Source organism: Arachis stenosperma, chromosome 4 (genome assembly GCF_014773155.1).
Source record: "Arachis stenosperma cultivar V10309 chromosome 4, arast.V10309.gnm1.PFL2, whole genome shotgun sequence".
In the NCBI taxonomy this organism is placed as follows: domain Eukaryota; kingdom Viridiplantae; phylum Streptophyta; class Magnoliopsida; order Fabales; family Fabaceae; genus Arachis; species Arachis stenosperma.
The window spans coordinates 117431085-117452941 of record NC_080380.1 but is presented as its reverse complement, the minus strand read 5'-3'; the positions used below and the strand labels follow the sequence as shown (position 1 = coordinate 117452941).

The 21857-nt window shown below is 38.1% G+C and overlaps 1 non-coding gene across 1 annotated transcript; it reads right to left on the bottom strand.

Moving 5' to 3' along the window:
- Positions 1 to 20003: 20003 nt before the first annotated feature.
- Positions 20004 to 20111, bottom strand: LOC130978198 (small nucleolar RNA R71). The gene has a single exon (XR_009085854.1). It is a non-coding gene; the product is annotated as a small nucleolar RNA R71 (small nucleolar RNA).
- Between the last annotated feature and the right edge of the window lie 1746 nt (positions 20112 to 21857).

Below are 21857 nucleotides of genomic sequence, written 5' to 3'. Positions count from 1 at the left end.
TCTCCAAGATCCCTTGCTGAGGCATGGCGTAACTATGAGGTAGATTGCCAGATCTTTGGCAACTGTCACAATTAAGTACATACACTCGGGAGTCTTTATAGAGAGTAGGCCAGTAGAAGCCACTTTGGAGGACTCTTGTGGCTGTTCGCTCACTTCCAAAATGTCCTCCATACTGTGATCCATGGCAGTGCCATAGGATCTTCTGTGCTTCTTCCTTAGGCACACATCTACGGATTACTCCGTCTGCACATCTCTTAAAGAGATATGGCTCATCCCAAAGATAATACTTTGCATCCGTGATCAGCTTCTTTATTTGCTGTCTACTGTACTCTTTGGGTATGAATCTCACTGCCTTGTAGTTTGCAATGTCTGCAAACCATGGCACTTCCTGGATGGTAAAGAGTTGCTCATCCGGAAAGGTTTCAGAGATCTCAGTGAGAGGGAGGGACGCCCCTTCTACTGGTTCTATTCGGGACAGGTGGTCTGCTACCTGATTCTCTGTCCCTTTTCTGTCTCTTATTTCTATATCAAACTCTTGCAGAAGCAATACCCATCTTATAAGTCTGGGTTTTGAATCCTGCTTTGTGAGTAGATATTTAAGAGCAGCATGATCAGTGTACACAATCACTTTTGATCCTACTAAATAGGATCTGAATTTGTCAATGGCGTAAACCACTGCAAGTAACTCTTTTTCTGTGGTTGTGTAATTCTTCTGAGCGTCATTTAGAACACGACTGGCATAGTAAATGACGTGCAGAAGCTTGTCATGCCTTTGTCCCAACACTGCACCAATGGCATGGTCACTGGCATCACACATTAGTTCAAATGGCAATGCCCAGTTTGGTGCAGAGATGATTGGTGCTGAGACCAATTTTGCTTTCAGGGTCTCAAATGCCTGCAGACACTCTTTATCAAAGATAAATGGCGTGTCAGCAGCTAGCAGGTTGCTTAGAGGTTTAGCGATTTTTGAAAAATCCTTTATAAACCTCCTATAGAATCCTGCATGCCCCAGGAAGCTTCTGATTGCCTTAACATTGGCAGGTGGTGGTAATTTTTCAATTACTTCAATTTTAGCTTGATCCACCTCTATTCCCTTGTTCGAGATTTTGTGCCCAAGGACAATTCCTTCAGTCACCATAAAGTGACACTTTTCCCAGTTTAAAACCAGGTTAGTCTCTTGGCATCTCTTTAGAACAAGTGCTAAATGGTTAAGGCAGGAGCTGAATGAGTCTCCAAATACTGAAAAGTCATCCATGAAGACTTCCAGGAATTTTTCCACCATATCAGAGAAAATTGAGAGCATGCACCTCTGAAAGGTTGCAGGTGCATTGCACAGGCCAAATGGCATCCTTCTGTATGCAAATACTCCAGATGGGCAGGTGAATGCCGTTTTCTCCTGATCCTGGGGATCTACTACAATTTGATTATAACCTGAATATCCATCCAGGAAGCAGTAGTATTCATGACCTGCTAGTCTTTCTAGCATTTGGTCTATGAATGGTAAAGGAAAATGATCCTTTCTGGTGGCTGTATTGAGCCTTCTGTAATCAATACACATACGCCACCCAGTAACTGTTCTTGTAGGAACCAGTTCATTTTTTTCATTATGAACCACTGTCATGCCACCTTTCTTAGGGACGACTTGGACAGGGCTCACCCAAGGGCTGTCAGAAATAGGATAAATAATCCCAGCCTCTAGTAACTTAGTGACCTCTTTCTGCACCACTTCCTTCATGGCTGGGTTTAGCCGCCTTTGTGGTTGAACCACTGGCTTGGCGTCACCCTCCAGTAAGATCTTGTGCATGCATCTAGCTGGGCTAATGCCCTTAAGATCACTGATGGACCACCCAAGAGCTGTCTTGTGTGTCCTTAGCACTTGAATTAGTGCTTCCTCTTCCTGTGGCTCTAAGGTAGAGCTTATGATTACAGGAAAGGTATCACCTTCTCCCAGAAATGCATATTTCAGGGATGGTGGTAATGGTTTAAGCTTGGGTTTAGGAGGTTTCTCCTCCTCCTGAGGGATTTTCAGAGGTTCTACTATTCTCTCTGATTCCTCCAGGTCAGGCTGAACATCTTTAAATATGTCCTCTAGCTCTGAGTCAAGACTCTCAGCCATATTGACCTCTCTTACCAGAGAGTCAATAATATCAACACTCATGCAGTCATTTGGGGTGTCTGGATGTTGCATGGCTTTGACAACATTCAACTTGAACTCCTCCTCATTGACTCTCAAGGTTACTTCCCCTTTTTGGACATCAATGAGGGTTTGGCCAGTTGCTAGGAAAGGTCTTCCTAGAATGAGAGTTGCACTCTTGTGCTCCTCCATTTCCAGCACCACAAAGTCAGTAGGAAAGGCAAAGGGCCCAACCTTGACAATCATGTCCTCAATCACACCTGATGGGTATTTAATGGAGCCATCAGCAAGTTGAAGACATATCCTGGTTGGTTTGATTTCTTCAGTTAAACCAAGCTTTCTGATGGTAGATGCAGGTATTAGGTTGATACTTGCCCCAAGATCACATAAAGCTTGCTTGGTGCAAGTGCCCTCTAATGTGCATGGTATCATAAAGCTCCCAGGATCTTTAAGCTTCTCAGGTAAGCTTTTCAGAATGACTGCACTGCATTCTTCAGTGAGGTAAACTTTTTCAGTTTCCCTCCAATCCTTCTTATGACTTAAGATTTCTTTCATGAACTTAGCATAAGAGGGTATTTGCTCAAGTGCTTCTGCAAACGGAATCTTTATTTCAAGAGTCCTGAGATAGTCTGCAAAGCGGGCAAATTGCTTATCTTGTTCCGCTTGGCGGAGTTTTTGAGGATAAGGCATTTTGGCTTTGTATTCCCCAACCTTAGTTGCTGCAGGTTTATTACCTACAGAAGTGGGTTGGGAAGCCTTTTTAGAAGGGTTGTTATCAGCACTTGTATGTGACTGATTCCCCATTGGCATTTGAATGCCAGTGGTGGGGGTTGGAGTGGCGTTAGACGCCACCTCCTTGTTTGTTACTGGCGTTTGAACGCCAGAACCATGTTTCCCTTGGGCGTTCAACGCCGGATTCATGCTTGTTTCTGGCGTTGAACGCCAGGAATGAGCATGGTCTGGGCGTTCAGCGCCAGCTTTGTTCCTTTCTGGGCTCTGACTGTCCTCAGAAGGATTTTGAGTATCCACTTGTTCATTTCTTGGTTTCCTGCTGCTTTGAAGTGAGGTATTTAATGTTTTCCCACTTCTTAATTGAACTGCTTGGCATTCTTCTGTTATTTGTTTTGACAGTTGCTTTTCTGTCTGCTTTAATTGTACTTCCATGTTCCTGTTAGCCATTCTTGTTTCCTGTAATATTTCCTTGAATTCGGCCAGCTGCTGAGTTAGAAAATCTAATTGCTGATTGAATTCATTAGCCTGATCCACTGGACTGAGTTCTGCAGTTATTGTTTTAGCTTCTTCTTTCATGGAAGATTCACTGCTTAGGTACAGATGTTGATTTCTGGCAACTGTATCAATAAGCTCTTGAGCCTCTTCAATTGTTTTTCTTATATGTATAGATCCACCAGCTGAGTGGTCTAGAGAAATCTGAGCTTTTTCTGTAAGCCCATAGTAGAAGATGTCTAATTGCACCCATTCTGAAAACATTTCAGAGGGGCATTTTCTTAGCATCTCTCTGTATCTCTCCCAGGCATCATAAAGAGATTCATTATCTCCTTGTTTGAAGCCTTGGATGCTTAGCCTTAGCTGTGTCATCCGTTTTGGAGGGAAATAGTGATTCAGGAATTTTTCTGACAGCTGCTTCCATGTTTTTATGCTGTTCTTAGGCTGGTTATTTAACCACCTCTTAGTTTGATCTTTTACAGCAAATGGAAACAGTAGTAATCTGTAGACATCCTGATCCACTTCCTTATCATGTACTGTATCAGCAATTTGCAGAAATTGTGCCAGAAACTCTGTAGGTTCTTCATGTGGAAGACCAGAATACTGGCAGTTTTGCTGCACCATGATAATGAGCTGAGGATTCAGCTCAAAGCTACTAACTCCAATGGAGGGTATACAGATACTACTCCCATATAAAGCAGTAGTGGGGCTAGCATATGACCCCAGAGTCCTCTTGTCTTGTCCATTCATACTTACTTCCATGATGGAATACAAGGGATAATTTATATGTTGATTTTATTTATTTTATAGATGTGGAATAAATAAAAAAAATTTGAAAATATTTTGTGAAAATTTTTTCGAAAAAAAAAAATTTGAAATTGAAATCTGAATTTTATATAAAAATTTCGAAAAGAGAAGTTCAAAATTAGTTAGAAAAGATATTTTTTTTTTGAATTTTAAATTTTATGATGAAAGAGAAAAACACATAAAAGACACAAGACTTAAAATTTTTAGATCTAATGCTCCTTATTTTCGAAAATTTTGGAGGGAAAACACCAAGGAACACCAAACTTAAAAATTTTAAGATCAAGGCACAAGAAAAACTCAAGAACACCTTGAAGATTCACAAGAACGCCAAGAACAAAAGGAAGAACACCAAACTTAAAATTTTTAGAAAACTTTAATAAAATTTTCGAAAATTATGAAAGGATTAACAAGAAAACACCAAACTTAAAGTTTGGCACAAGATTAAATCAAGAAAAATTATTTTTTTGAAAAAGGATTTTAAAAAGAAGGTGCCCAATGGCTAAGAACATAAACCCACGCTATAATTAACTGAGCTAAAAATGTAATGTGTTTTAAAGATGTATTATTTTTATGGATAAAAGTATAATTTTTAAAAGATAAGGTTTTGAAAAAGCACAAGAAAAACAAGAAAAGACACAAAACAAGAAAAACTCAAGATCTAACAAGAAAAATAAACAAGAACAACTTGAAGATCAATGAAGAACAAAGAACACAAGTCGAAAATTTTAAAGAAAAATATAAAATATGCAATTGACACCAAACTTAGAACAAGACACTAAACTCACGAAAAATTAACAATTAATAAAGAAAATAATATTTTTGAAAAGAATTTTTTTTTGAAAAGAAACTATCCTATCAGAATTTGATGACTCTATAACAATAAAAATAATAGAAATAAATTATTCCTAATCTAAGAAATAAAATAAGCCTTCAATTGTCCAAACTCAATAATCCCCGGCAACGGCGCCAAAAACTTGGTGGACGAAATTGTGATCAACAATATTGGCTCTTTGGTATGTACACAAAAACTATTGTGGCTCTTGTTGAATTCGCAACTCCGTTCAACTAACCAGCAAGTGCACTGGGTCGTCCAAGTAATACCTTACGTGAGTAAGGGTCGATCCCACGGAGATTATTGGTTTGAAGCAATCAATATTTATTTTATTAATCTTAGTTAGGATGTCAACAAGGTTATTTGGATTTAACTGTAAGAAGTCAAAGTGTTTAAAATTGTAAGTTTGAATTATTAGATTTGATTGGAAAGATAAACAAGAATAATAGCGTTACTTGTTGTGCAGTAATGGGGAATATGTTGGAGTTTTGGAGATGCTTTGTCCTTTGACTTCAACTCTTCCTTGAAATCCTTCAACACACGCAAGGCTCCTTCCATGGCAAGCTCTATGTAGGGTGTCACCGTTGTCAGTGGCTACTTCCCATCCTCTCAGTGAAAACGTTCCTATGCTCTGTCACAGCACGGCTAATCATCTGTCGGTTCTCAATCAGATTGGAATAGAATCCATTGATTCTTTTGCGTCTGTCACTAACGCCCAGCCTTCAGGAGTTTGAAGCACGTCACAGTCATTCAATCCCAGAATCCTACTCGGAATACCACAGACAAGGTTTAGACTTTCCGGATTCTCATGAATGCCGCCATCAATCCGGCTTATACCACGAAGATTCTGCGTAATGAATCTAAGAGATACTCATTCAGTCTGATGTAGAACGGAGGTGGTTGTCAGGCACACGTTCATGGTTTGGGGAAGGTGATGAGTGTCACGGATCATCACCTTCTCCATGATTAAGCGCGAATGAACATCTTAGATAAGAACAAGCGTGTTTGAATGGAAAATAAAGGAATTGTATTAATTCATCGAGACGCTGCAGAGCTCCTCACTCCCAACAATGGAGTTTAGAGACTCATGCCGTCAAAAAGTATGTAATTCAGATCTGAAAATGTCATGAGTTACAGAATAATTCTCTAAAAGTTGTTTAAATAGTAAACTAGTAACCTAGGTTTACAGAATATGAGTAAACTTAAGATAATTGGTGCAGAAATCCACTTCTGGGGCCCACTTGGTGTGTGCTGGGGCTGAGACTAAAGCTATCCACGAGTAGAGGCTTTTCTTGGAGTTGAACTCCAGGTTATGACGTGTTTTGGGCGTTCAACTCCGGATCATGACGTTTTTCTGGCGTCTAACTCCAGACAGCAGCATGTACTTGGCGTTCAACGCCAAGTTACGTCGTCTATCTTTGCGCAAAGTATGGACCATTATATATTGATGGAAAGCCCTGGATGTCTACTTTCCAACGCCGTTGAGAGCGCGTCAATTGGACTCCTGTAGCTCCAGAAAATCCATTTCGAGTGCAGGGAGGTCAGGATCCAACAGCATCAGCAGTCCTTTTTCAGCCTAAGTCAGATTTTAGCTCAGCTTCCTCAATTTCAGCCAGAAAATACCTGAAATCACAGAAAAACACACAAACTCATAGTAAAGTCCAGAAATATGATTTTTGCCTAAAAACTAATAACATTTAACTAAAAACTAATAAAAACATGCTAAAATCTACATGAAATTACCCCCAAAAAGCGTATAAAATATCCGCTCATCAGTAGGAGAGTGGTGGTTCTTGGGAGTAATTGGATTGGCGTTGGGGCGGATAAGGATCATATGGTGGCGAATGGTGAAAGGAAGCTTGTGAGTGTGGTGGTTCAAAATTATGTCGAGAGGATGGTCTCTGAGCACAGGGTGGGGCTTGTTGGCGGTTACAAGGCGGTCCACCAAATCTATCAGTCGGGCATGCATTGTAAAATGGTCTCTGTCCATGATATCTAGGAGGATGTTGTTGCCTAAAGGGTTGATCGGATCCTTGTGGCTCCATCCATCTTTGATTGCTTAGACATCGATGCATAGTCCTATTATAGCTTCCATTCCTTGCAACAAAAATAGAACCAAACTCAAAGCGAGAGGGGTGAGAATTCATAATAGATATCAGAAATAAGAGGGAAGAGAGAAAACAAATAAACAAGTAAAAAAATATTATTTTTTTTGAAAAATATTTACAATAACCAATAATAAGGCACACGTTTGCAATTCCTCGGCAACAGCGCCATTTTGACATTAGGATTTTTGCTAGTAAAGAATTTTATAAAGTCGCGTTGTAGATATAGTTTCTAAACCAACAAAAATCCCTTCGTGTAAACGTTTGGGTTGTCACAAGTAACAAACCCCTAAATAAATTGATAACCGAGTATTCAAACCTCGGGTCGTCTTCTCAAGGAACTGCAGGGAAGTATGTTCTTATTATTGGTTATGGAGATTGTAAATTTGGGGTTTCAAGAATGAGGAACAAGTAATTTAATGACGAGTAAATTAAATGGCAATTAAAATAAATAAATAACTGTAAAATAGACTTTTGGCAAGGTATTAGAAATTGGAAGTCTAATCTTAGTTATCTTTATCAATGATGATGAAAATTGAATCTTAATTCCACTTTGTTAACCCTTACTAAGGCAAAGGAAGGTTAATGGATTAATTAGTCTGATCTTCGGATCCTATTTATTTCCGGAGAAAAGATTGGGATTATTGAAGAACAATTCAATTAGCAAAGATAACAATTATCAAGCATGTTTAAGTTTGATAACTCCTGAGTTACTGATTTCTTAACCAAGACCAAAAAGGGGAAAAGTAAATCTACTGGAATAAAAATGCCTTCAGATGGGAAGCAACAGTAACATAAATAAAAGCAACAATAAATTGAAATACCTCAAATAACATTAATTCAAAAGAGTAATCTGTAACATAGAAGAATTCATAAACTAAATTGAGAAAGCAAGTAATGAAAAAGGAATATTGAACCTGATAAAAGATAATCCTTAAAGCAAATAAAATCCTAAATCTAAATCCTAATCCTAAAGAGAGAGGAGACTCCAACTAAACCTAAATCATGGAAAGTGACTAAAATTGGAGACTCCCCTCAATGGATGCATTCCCTCACTTTATAACCTCTGGTCTATGCCTTCTGGACTTGGATTTGGGCCAAAAAGGGCTTCAGAATTTACTATAAGCATTTTCTGCAATTTCTGGTGCGTGGCCTCTGTCACGCGTCCGCGTGGGTCACGCAGTCGCGTCAATTGGAGTTTTCCTTGTCGCGCGGTCGCGTTAGTCATGCGGTCGTGTCATAGGTGTTCTTCTTTAGGCACACAGTCACGTCAGTCATGCGGCCGCGTCGCTGCTTCTTCACGCTTGGCATGCGGCCGCGTCGTCCATGCGGTCACGTCGCTGCCAGTTTCTTCACAAACTTTGTTTTATGCTTTCCTTCCATTTTTGTATGTTTTCTTTCAATCCTTTAAGTCATTCCTGCCTTAGGAGATCTAGAACAACTCAACACACCAATCACGGCATCGAATGATAATAAAGGGTAATTAAAATAATTAATTTCAAAGCATAGGAAACATGTTTTTCACAAATATCACATAATAAGGAAGGGAAAGTAAAACCATGCAATTTACATGAATAAGTGGGTGAATGATTGAATAAATCACTCAAATTAAGTACAGAATATATCATAAAATATGGGTTTATCATTCATCCAGTGATAACACTTTTCGATCAACGCCTTCGAGACTTTTATCTTTTTCTCCGGAGTTTTGAAAATTTCAGCAGCTGGTAAGGTTGGCTTGGAAGATGTTGCTTCAGCAAATTTTTATGATGTCATCGCTCCAGCATCTACCACCGCCTCTGCCAGGATTTCAAGCTGTCAAACAGGCGGCTCAGAGGGATGAGTTGGTTGAGATGCTGGTGGACTTGTCCCAAGGCTAAAGGAAGGCATATCATCTTCCCTTTACCTTGGATGCTGTTGTTTTTCAGCAGAACTGCTGCATTAAACAGAAAATAGTTCAAAAACAACCCATTAAAATTAATAAAAAGAGTTTTTATGTGCAACTTACTCATTATCATAAACTTCATAGATATAGTCATCGTTGATTAACTCCTTAATAACAGAACTCGTAACCAACAACGTACATTCTAGCTTCATTTTCCATGGTGAAAATATCTCGACAGCCTACTTTTCGGGTTCCAGAGGGCAGCTATAAGAAACAGAAGAGATAAAACTTACAATTAAAGCATGTAGTAAAGTGAAATTATCGGGATTTGTATAAGCAGTAAAACTTGCACATCAACATGTACTTCTTCTTCCGATTGTTGTGCTGTTGCTTCTTTGCTGGGCTACTATTGCGGTTCAAGAGGGATGCTGCATTAAACAGTAAACATTTCAGTAATTATCCCAAACTATTATCATATTCTATTAAAAAAAATAAAAAGTATTTTATAAGCCCACCGAACCGAATCCCATTGATGCACTGAATAAAACATTATAAATAATGAAACAGCTAGAAAAGCATTGCTGCATGCAATCAGAATAACCCTAAATCCTGAACACACTAGCTATCAAGGGATTTAAAATAATCAAGCCCACTGAACCAAAATTAAACAATGTGGTGAACAATGGTAAAACTTACAATTTAGGTTGTGTTTCTTCTTTTTCTTCTTCTTCTTGTTTAGGAGGGCGGCTGCATTAAACAGAAACGATTTCAGTAATGATACAGATTTTTTTAATAAAAAGAATTTTAATTACCATCTAGACCAAAGATTATAAAAATGATATTAATTAAAACTTACACATTAATTGAAGGTTCTGGCTATGTATTCCTTGGTGAAGATTCCTCAGCAGCTTGCTTTTGTTGTTCAATTTGTTTTGCCGGTGGTTCTTTGCTCGGCTGCTATAACACCCTAACTATCAAAAGTTGCGCTTCCGGCTGCGCCACTCTGATAGCTTGGATATTACGATGACTCTTATACTATTTAATACTAAAATATGAGCCTGTTTAAAACTTAGACTGAATCTTTCGAAAACATACATTCATACTTACAATATAAGTCATAATACATCACAGGAAACAAACACACACACACACACATATATATATATACATACATATTAATTTACAAGCATCTCAAATCAAAATCCTATCCCTCTTACAAGAGTTGCAAAGTTAAAGGCGAGGAAAACATAAATACTAAAACAATACAGAAAAGTCGTCTAACAGAAAAGAAATAAGTTCTTTCAAACTTCGTCATCCGTAACCTGAAAAGAAAGATCTGTAGGGGAGTGTGAACATCATCTTCGAAAGGGTTCTCACTATAGGGTTGTGGAATTACTATAATAGGATACACGAGATAAAATTGCTACAGTGATTAATAACCACCTTATGCATCTTTTCAAAAGTAATGGTTTACTATAAGAGAAAAATCTGAAATATTTTTTGAAAGAGGAACTGTTCATTTCCTGAAAATTCAAAAGCCTTTCAAAAGGTTTATCTATACTAATCCAAATTAGTTTTTCGTACTTTTCCAAACCAGAAACATCAACCAACAGAGCCTTCGGCCCACCTCATGATGAACCACGGCTATAGGCTCAAACAGTCCAAACAACAACCAATCACCACGATCCAACAGAATTCCAGCCACAAACACAAATAGAAAAGTTCAAGCACAAACAAATAATTACTTCAAGTAGAACATTTAGCAGTTAACCACAATTAATCACAAAGGCAAACCAAGTACAATATGCACACTCAAACAATGTCATATAGATGCATATGATGAATGCCTGTCCTAGTGGCTGATGAGTCTCATTTGTCGGTTATAAAGCCAACCCGACAAGTCCTGGTAGCTAACCATTGGACTGTCCCTCTGTCGTGCATCCCCAACTCGAGTTATTCAAAATCATAATCATAATTTACATCCAACACCCTCACTGGTATATATTCACAGGGGCAAGCTCATCTGGAACTTTCACAGTGTCTGGCCACACTTACGACATAGGGTCAGCAGAGTATCGAGTCTCAACCTTGAGCATGTGGTGGCTAGCCACTGCTTCTACCCAGGAAAACTCGTATCTTAGATAATTAGAAGTTGAACAATCACAATATCAATAACTCAGCATATATACATTTATTCTCAGCCATAAATCAACATTCATCTCAGCCATCCGGCTTAAAACATATTCCGCAATCAGCCATAATTCATTATCATACATAGCCATTCCGGCTCATAACAAAATAGCACTTCCACCATCCAACATCATCAAATTCATAAAATCATCATTTAAGTCATAAATCACTTTTTCTCAATTCACTTCACTTTGAAATCCCAAATTAATTCTTTTCAGCCTTGGCTTTAAAGTTTTCATTCCTCAAATCATCTCAGGCTCATAAGCCACTTTTACTTAAAGTAGGTTCCCTTGTTAAAGCAAAGCCACCCTCGGCATTCTTTTTCCAAAACTTCCAAAACCGTGGCAAATTAAAGATTTCTTTTGAAATATTCAAAATCATCCATCCAACAATGAGATTTTATAACAAAAATTCCTCGGCATAGTCTCAAGTCTTTAGGGAAGGACAACCTATCTCAATTTCTTAAGGTACTCGTTGAAACTCTTAAAATCATAGATGATTGGTTTAAGTAAATAGAAATAGAATTTATTATAAAACGGAATCGTATAAAGTCACAAGTCCCATCCTAATCCAAAACCAATTCACTTGAAAGGGAGCCAATCCATTTAAATCAAAACCACTTTCAGGTTCCCCCTTACAACTAATTTTCTGATTCCTTCCAAATGTCACAACACAGTTATTCAGTTAAAAGTCCAATTTCCTTTAAAAACATTAAAAGTTTCTCTGAGCAAAATCCTTAAGCCTAATTAAAAGCATAAGTTCTTTTGATATTAAAAATCAATATTAGAACATAATACGTTCTTTCAGTGATTCAAAATGGTAAAATCATTCTTTTCTAAATAAATCAAACTCAAGACATATAGTTTACTTAAATAAATTAAACTCGAAAATATAACTATTTTCTTAATAAATCAAATGATACAATTTCTCAAATCCAAACCTTTCTAAATAACTTTTCAAATAAAGTCTAAGATTTTTATAGAAATTTCGACAACACTTCCTCTAAAACTTGGACTTTGCCACCCGATTTGGGTCCCAACCAAACTATTCCACAGTCCTTTTCAACGGTCCAAAACCCAAAATCAGTTCAAAAGCAAGCTAAATCCAACAGTCATCTCATTTTCATATCTCAAAGAAACCGTTTCAAAATCAAGTCATTATCAACCGATTAAACTCATTTTCAAAACTTTAAAGAAACAGTTCAGTAACAATCCATTTATCAAAACCAACAATAATCCAATCAAACATATAATCATATCCATCCAGGCCAGTCAGGCAATACATAAGACTTACACAATCACTAAAAAGTATATAATTCTCACAACAGTATCCATTTATAATAATTCCAAAATAAAAATGGCTTTTTAGAAAAACCCAACCTCAAAACGCAAAACCATAGCCCAAACGCCTCACAGAGTTCTTTTTGTCTCAACCCGAAATCACACGGCAATCAAAACCTCGGCTTCGCTTGCTCTCTCAAAAGCAAAAACAACTACAAATGGCACAAGCAAATTGGATTCTAACTCCTAAAATCATTAACATTGTAAATACTTTATTACACAGAACAGAACACTAACGCAGGGCTTTCGAAACAAAAATACTCAATGAATTAACAAAACGAAGCAGCCGCAACTCGAAATCGACCCGGCAGCGGCTCCATCATAACCTTAAGTGACAGCGGCGATGTAAAACTCCGATGACGGCGACTGTAACAACCACGCAGCGTCAAAAACCTTTTCGAAATTCTGAAAGACGATAAACCATAATTAAAACCCTTACCGGCAGTACTTTTTTTTCCGGCGACGACAGTGGCGTTTTCCGGCGGCGGTGGCGGCGGAGGAACGATTCCTCCTCTGTGCGTCACCCTTCTCACATGTCTCGTCCTCCTTCTCTAGCCTTCCCTCTCTCCAGCGATGGTGGTTCTTCGGTGACGACACCAGCCACAACAGGGACGGCGGCGGTGAGAACGACAGCGGCGACGTGGCGTGGCCGCGGTGGCGACGAAGGCACGGCAGCTCCAAGCCCGCGATCACCCTTACTCGCGAACCAACCTTCTTCTCGGTTCTGCTCTCCCTGACGACGACGCAGACATCGCGGTGGTGGCGGCGAACTGGACGCGGTGTCGGGGCACAGCTGGCAGGCGAGTTGCTCTGCAGTGACGGTGGCCACTGGCGGTATGGACTGCAACAGCGGTGCGACGCAATGAGGGCGACGATGACGCGGTGAGCTCCCCTCCTCCTCTCCTCTGCCGCAGCTCTCTGTATCTCTCTCCCTTTCTGCTTCTTTTTCTTTCTTTCATGGTGAAGGGGGGCTGTTGTGCATGTTTGCTGCGCAGGGAAGAGGATGAAGAGGCTAGGGCTGCGCAGCGTTAAGCAAAAGTGGAAAGGGGATGGGTTGGCAAAAATTAGGGTTAGGGGCAATTTAGTAATTTTAATAAAATTAGGGTAATAGAATAATTGAAAATCAAATTTTAATCCAACAATAATAATGTATAAAAATACTATTTGTTCTTCAATTTTTTAAATTATTTTTAATAAAATGCTCAAATCCAATAATTAGAGATAATATAATTAATTTCTTCCTTTTTCAAAATAGCAGTAGTAATATTTTAAATTATTAATTATTTAATCCAAGTCATATAAAATTCTTATTATTTCATAACTACTAACTTTATAATTTAAATATAGAAAGTAATCCAATAATTGTAAAATTGGATAAAAATCTTAATTTATTTCAAATTCAATTAATCCAAAACTTGCTTTGATTATCTTAAATAAAATAATTTCTGAAATTAAAATTATAAATAACTATATGAATTTGAGATTTGATCATAATAAGACTTTTCAAAAGTTTTGGGTCTTACAACAGCTGTTGTGGTTCCCAAGGGCTGCTGCATTAAAGAGGAAGTAGTTCAATAATGACCCCAAACTATTATCATATTCTATTAAAAATAATAAAAAGTATTTTATGAGCCCACCGAACCGAACAAGATTCATGTGGTGAATAAATATTTATAAACTTACTCTTCATCAGAGGTTTGTTGTGTTTGACTTTCTGGAGGGACATAGATAAAGTCATCATTGATCAACTCTTCCTGAAGAGAACTTGGAAGAAACAACGCAAGAGGATTTCTAAGGAATGTAAACAAAGAAGAAGTTAATATTGAATAATTAGAATTTATTCTAAGAAATAGGAATCTTCACATTCAGAAACTCACATTTTCAAAGGTTCAGAATGAGTTTCTTGTTGAACCTCGATGATTTGTAGCTCAGAATCGGGTATAGCGCTAGGAAAATTTAAACACGTTTACCGTGTGATTAATTAAACAAAATTTAATTACCTAAATCTAAAAGAGTAACATAAATATTTTTAACTTACACTGGTGAACTTTTAGAATTCTTTTTTGGATGAATTTTCTTTTTTCTAAAATATTTTACCGTGGTTTTCAGGGTATTTTTCCTCGAAAAAAAGATAACAAATTAAAATTAGAAACCAAGATTAAAAGTAGAGGTTTAGAAACACATGAAATTCATTTTTGGAAACTACTGAACCGAAAGTAAATAGTGCAACAAACCAATTTACCTGGTATTGTCTTGGGCATTTACAGACAGTGTGGAGCTTCCCTGAGTCTGCAAGAGTAGTTCACTTCCGAGATTTACAGTCGGCAGTCTAACCAAGATAAATAAATATTAGTAATTGAATCCAGAGGAATTAGAAAAGGTTCTATCAATAGTTAGCAAAGAAGGAAAATAACTTGGTAAAAGAAGCCGAATCTTACGTCTCAGACAAATAATTTTGTGGCTCCGTCGAGTCAAACTGATCTGGAGCAACCTTCACTGTTTGAGCTCCATCATTTCTTTTCTTTGACTTCTTTTCTCTTATTGTCTCCAATACTTGTCTTCTTCTTTCTGTAGCGCTATCTTTTATTTGTTCAGATCTGAAAGTTCATAAAATAAGTTTGAAGGAACCTAAAACGAAAGCATCAATAAAGTAAAAGAAAATATGATTCGAGAAACTTACTGCTTGTCAGATTGTGTTTGTTTTTTTGCCACCCTTTACGGTTGTTTTCTTTTCACTATGGTGTTTTCTCAATTTCTTTTTCTCTGCAACACAAACAAAGACATTGAATTTATGACTGGAGAAAAATATAAGCAAGAAAAAGATACTAACAATCAAGTGAATGAAATTGACATACACCACCGAACCGAAAGAAATTCATATGCCGAACAAAATGTGATAGTCATTCAATCATCAAGAAAAACATTTCCCGATAAAAAAGAACTCAACTTAAGCAACTCCACTGAACAATATCACATTTGTAATTTACTTTTACTTAAGAAGCATACATAAACAATTTTCAGCGAGGAAATGCAAAAACTAAACCAGACGAATATCATACAATCATATAAATGAGCATCACCCAATACTTACTAGCTTTCAGATTTGCTTGTGCCCTCTAAATCTGTCGGCACATGCTTTCTTTTTTTCTTTGTTTTTTAACCACCTTCTGTGGTTATTTTCTTTTCTTTGTGCCAGTTTTTTCAATTTCTTCTTCTCTGCAATACATAAGAACAAACACATAAGAACAACTTTAAACAAATACAAGTTAAATGAAATCAATATGAAGACAAACTTACTGGTTTTTGGATCCACTTTTGCTTTCTGAATCCGTTGGAGTGCTTTCATTTTTAGTTGTTGTTTCTGAATCCATATCAACAAGCTTTTGTTTTTTAACCACCCTCTTTTGTCTTGTTCTCTTTGCTGGTGGTATTTTGTCAGATTCGGATTCAGTTTCAGATTCAGAAAATCTTTCTTCTTCCGAGAAAGAATCCAGATCAACAATTTTCTTTTTTTCTTTCTTTCATTTTTTTTTCTAACTTCTTTGTTTTTCTTTCTTCGTTCTCTTTGTTCTTTCTGTACAGAAGTCCCTAAAACTAAAATTTATTTAATGAGAAATACAGTAACAATCAGCTGAATCAACATTAGCAACCCACTTAATCAAACAATAGTAATGTGCTGAATAAAATGCGATAAAATGTGTTAATCATTTAATGATAAAAAAACATTTTTGCATGAACAAGAACTCAATTGAAGACATGATGAGCGGATAATTTATACGCTTTTTGGCATTGTTTTTAGTATGTTTTTGGTAGTTTTAGTTGAGTTCTTAGTATATTTTTATTAGTTTTTAGTTAAAATTCACTTTTCTGGACTTTACTATGAGTTTGTGTGTTTTTCTGTGATTTCAGGTATTTTCTGGCTGAAATTGAGGGACCTGAGCAAAAATCTGATCCAGAGACTGAAAAGGACTGCAGATGCTGTTGGATTCTGACCTCCCTGCATTCGAAGTGGATTTTCTGGAGCTACAGAAGCCCAATTGGCGCGCTCTCAACGGCGTTGGAAAGTAGACATCCTGGGCTTTCCAGCAATATATGATAGTCCATACTTTGCCCAAGATTTGATGGCCCAAACCGGCGTTCAAAGTCACCTACAGAAATTCCAGCGTTAAACGCCGGAACTGGCACCTAATTGGGAGTTAAACGCCCAAACTGGCATAAAAGCTGGCGTTTAACTCCAAGAAGAGTCTCTACACGAAAATGCTTCATTGCTCAGCCCAAGCACACACCAAGTGGGCCCGGAAGTGGATTTTTATGTCATTTACTCATCTTTGTAATTCTTAAGCTACTAGTTCCCTATAAGTAGGACCTTTTACTATTGTATTTTTTGAATCTTTGGACATCTAGTTCTTAGATCATTTGAGGGCTGGCCTCACGGCCATGCCTAGACCTTGTTCTTATGTATTTTCAACGGTGGAGTTTCTACACACCATAGATTAAGGTGTGGAGCTCTGCTGTACCTCGAGTATTAATGCAATTACTATTGTTCTTCCATTCAATTCCGCTTGTTCTTTTACCAAGATATCACTTGTTCTTCAACTTGATGAAGGTGATGATTGACACCCATCATCATTCTCACCTATGAACAAGATGACTGACAACCATTCTTGTTCTACAAGCATTCAAGGCTTGGTGAATATCTCTTGGATTTCTGATTGCATGATGCATGGTTGATCGCCTGACAACCGAGTGCTCGCCTGACAAACGAGCCAGCCATTCCGTGAGATCAGAGTCTTCGTGGTATAGACAAGAACTGATGGCGGCATTCAAGAGAATCCGGAAGGTCTAACCTTGTCTGTGGTATTCTGAGTAGGATTCAATGATTGAATGACTGTGACGTGCTTCAAACCTGTAACCTGCTGGGCGTTGGTGACAGACGCAAAAGAATCACTGGATTCTACTCCAGTAGGGGAGGGAACCACACCGGTGATTGGCAGTACTGTGACAGAGTGCATGCATTAGCTTTCACTGCGAGGATGGGAGGTAGCCATTGACAACGGTGAAACCCTACACAAGCTTGCCATGGAAAGGAGTAAGAAGGATTGGATGAAGACAGTAGGAAAGCAGAGAGACGGAAGGGAAGGCATCTTCATACGCTTGTCTGAAGCTCTTACACCAATGATATACATAAGTATCCCTATCTTTATCTTTTATGTTATTTTCGTTCATCACCATACCCATTTGAGTCTGCCTGACTGAGATTTACAAGATGACCATAGCTTGCTTCATACCACCAATCTCCGTGGGATCGACCCTTACTCGCGTAAGGTTTATTACTTGGACGACCCAGTGCACTTGCTGGTTAGTTGTGCGAAGTTGTGTTTATGCCATGGTATTGAGCACCAAGTCTTTGGAGCCATTACTAGGGATTGTTTATGTTTTGAAAAGTATTGATCACAATTTCGTGCACCAGGTTTTTGGCGCCGTTGCCGGGGATTGTTCTTGTGTATGGACAACTGACGTATCATCTTGTTGCTTAGATTAGGTATTATTTTTCTTCAGAGTTCTTAAGAATGAATTCTAGTGTTTCAAGGTGATGTTCTTATCATCACCAAAGCTGATTGATCATCATCAATTTAGCTCTTGAATGCAATGTCTTGCTGAAGCTTAGCTAGCTATGTCTAATTCCTTTAGACTAAAGCTTTAGACTAACATTGCATGATTCCTGGAATTCTCATTAAGAATTTTGATACCTTTATTTTCCTTTTCACCTAATTTTCGAAAAATAACCAAAAAAAAAAACACAAAAAAATTTAGAAAATCATAAAAACCAAAAATATTTCTTGCTTGAGTCTAGTGCGTCATCTTAAGTTTGGTGTCAATTGCATGCATTCATTCATGTGTCTTAAGGATCTTCAAGTAATTCTTGATGATTTCTTACTCTGATCTTTGAATTCTCTTGACTTAAGTGTTTATGTGTCTCATATAGTGTCAATAGTATACAAACTGCTAAGTTTGGTGTCTTGCATGCATTGTTATTTGATTCTTGTTGCATTTTGATTATTAAAAATCTAAAAATATTTTTTATTTGTGTCTTTTCAAGTCAATAATACAGAGAATTGAAGATTCAGAACATACTGCAGAGGAATTATACAGAAAAAGCTGGGCATTCGAAAATGCCCAGTGAAGAAGGCAGACTGGCGTTTAAACGCCAGCCAGGGTACCTGGTTGGGCGTTTAACGCCCAAAAAGGGTGCATTTTGGGCGTTAAACGCCAGAATGGATGCCATTCTGGGCGTTTAACGCCAGGATGGTGCTAGGGGGAAGATTTTGTTTTTCAAATCAAATTTTTTTTCAAGTTTTCAAAGTTTTTCAAAATCAAATCTTTTTCAAATCATATCTTTTCAATCAAATGTTTTCAAAATTAATTTCTTTCCTTTTTCAAAGATACTTACTAACAATTAATGATTTGATTGAACATTTTTTGCCTTTTCTGTTGAGGAAGGTTTTATGTTTGAATCATATCTTTTCTTGTTAGGCAAGTCATTAATGTTTTCAAATCAAATCTTTTTAAAACCATAACTTTTCAATCATATCTTCTTAACCACATCTTTTTCAAAATAGTTTTCAATCAAATCTTTTTGATTTCTAATTTAAAAATCTTTCTCAAAAATCACTTGGTTTCTTTTCCACTTTGATTTTCGAAAATCAATTAATGTTTTTCAAAAATGTTTTCAAAATATTTTAATTAATTTTCGAAAATCTTCTTCCCTCCTTCTCATTATGGAGTACCACTCCTTCTCAATGCACAATTCGAACCTTATCTAAGTAAAGTTCGAATTCTTCTTCTCATTCTTCTTTCTATTTCTCTTTTCCTCTGACACCTCAAGGAATCTCTATACTGTGACATAGAGAATTCCACATTTTCTTGTTCTCTTCTCTTTCATATGAGCAGAAGCAAAGACAAAGGCATTCTTGTTGAAGCTGACCCTGAACCCGAAAGGACCTTGAAGAGAAAGCTAAGAGAAGCCAAAGCACAACTCTCTTTAAAGAACCTGACCGAATTCTTCAAGGAAGAAGAAGACATGGCAGCCGAAAACAACAATAATGCAAACAATGCAAGGAAGGTGCTAGGTGACTTTACTGCACCTACTCCTGATTTTTATGGGAGAAGCATCTCTATCCCTGCCATTGGAGCAAACAACTTTGAGCTTAAGCCTCAATTGGTTTCTCTAATGCAACAGAATTGCAAGTTCCATGGACTTCCAATGGAAGATCCTCATCAGTTCTTAGCTGAATTCTTGCAAATCTGTGACACAGTCAAGACTAATGGGGTTGACCCTGAGGTCTATAGACTGATGCTATTCCCTTTTGCTGTAAGAGACAGAGCTAGGATATGGTTGGACTCTCAACCTAAAGAAAGCCTAGACTCTTGGGAAAAGCTGGTCAATGCCTTCTTGGCAAAGTTCTTTCCACCACAAAGATGGAGTAAGCTTAGAGTGGAAGTCCAAACCTTCAGACAGAAGGATGGAGAATCCCTCTATGAAGCTTGGGAAAGATACAAACAATTGATCAGAAGATGTCCCTCTGACATGCTTTCTGAATGGAGCATCATAGGTATTTTCTATGATGGTCTCTCTGAACTGTCCAAGATGTCTTTGGATAGCTCTGCTGGAGGATCTCTTCATCTGAAGAAGACGCCTACAGAGGCTCAAGAGCTCATTGAAATGGTTGCAAATAACCAATTCATGTACACTTCTGAAAGGAATCCTGTGAACAATGGGACAAGTCAGAAGAAAGGAGTTCTTGAGATTGATGCTCTGAATGCCATATTGGCTCAGAACAAGATATTGACTCAACAAGTCAATTTGATTTCTCAAAGTCTGTCTGGAATGCAAAATGCACCAAGCAGTACTAAGGAGGCTTCATCTGAGGAAGAAGCTTATGATCCTGAGAACCCTTCAATGGAAGAGGTGAATTACCTAGGAGAACCCTATGGTAACACCTATAATTCTTCATGGAGAAATCACCCAAATCTCTCATGGAAGAATCAAGAGAATCCTCAACAAGGTTTCAACAACAATAATGGTGGAAGAGACAGGTTTAGCAATGGCAAGCCTTTTCCATTATCCTCTCAGCAACAGACAGAGAATCCTAAGCAGAACCCCTCTGACTTAGCAACCATGATCTCTGATCTAATCAAGACCACTCAAAGTTTCATGACTGAAACAAGGTCCTCCATTAGGAATTTGGAGGCACAAGTGGGACAGCTGAGTAAGAAAATTACTGAACTCCCTCCAAGTACTCTTCCAAGCAATACAGAAGAAAATCCAAAAGGAAAGTGCAAAGCCATAACCATGGCCGAATCTGGAGAGGAAAGAGAGGAGGTGGACGCCACTGAGGAAAGCCTCAATGGGCGTGCACTGACCTCCAATGAGTTCCCTAATGAGGAACCATGGGAATCTGAGGCTCAAAATGAGACCATAGAGATTCCATTAGACTTACTTCTGCCTTTCATGAGCTCTGATGAGTATTCTTCCTCTGAAGAGGATGAGTATGTCACTGAAGAGCAAGTTGCTAAATACCTTGGAGCAATCATGAAGCTAAATGACAAGTTATTTGGAAATGAGACTTGGGAGGATGAACCCCCTTTGCTCACCAAAGAACTGGATGACTTGTCTAGGCAGAAATTACCTCAAAAGAAACAAGATCCTGGGAAGTTTTCAATACCTTGTACCATAGGCACCATGACCTTCAAGAAGGCTCTGTGTGACTTAGGGTCAAGTGTAAACCTCATGCCTCTCTCTGTAATGGAGAAGCTAGGGATCTTTGAGGTACAAGCTGCAAGAATCTCACTAGAGATGGCAGACAACTCAAGAAAACAAGCTCATGGACTTGTAGAGAATGTTTTGGTAAAAGTTGAAGACCATTACATCCCTACTGATTTCATAGTCCTAGAGACTGGGAAGTGCATGGATGAATCCATCATCCTTGGCAGACCCTTCCTAGCCACAGCAAAGGCTGTGATTGATGCTGATGGAGGTGAACTGATCATTCAAGTGAATGAAGAATCCTTTGTGTTTAAGGCTCAAGGATATCCCTCTGTCACCATGGAGAGGAAGCATGAAGAGCTTCTCTCAGATCAGAGTCAAACAGAGCCCCCACAGTCAAACTCTAAGTTTGGTGTTGGGAGGCCACAACCAAACTTTAAGTTTGGTGTTGAACCCCACATTCAAACTCTAAGTTTGGTGTTGGGAGGTTCCAACATTGCTCTGAGTATCTGAGGCTCCATGAGAGCCCTCTGTCAAGCTACTGACATTAAAGAAGCGCTTGTTGGGAGGCAA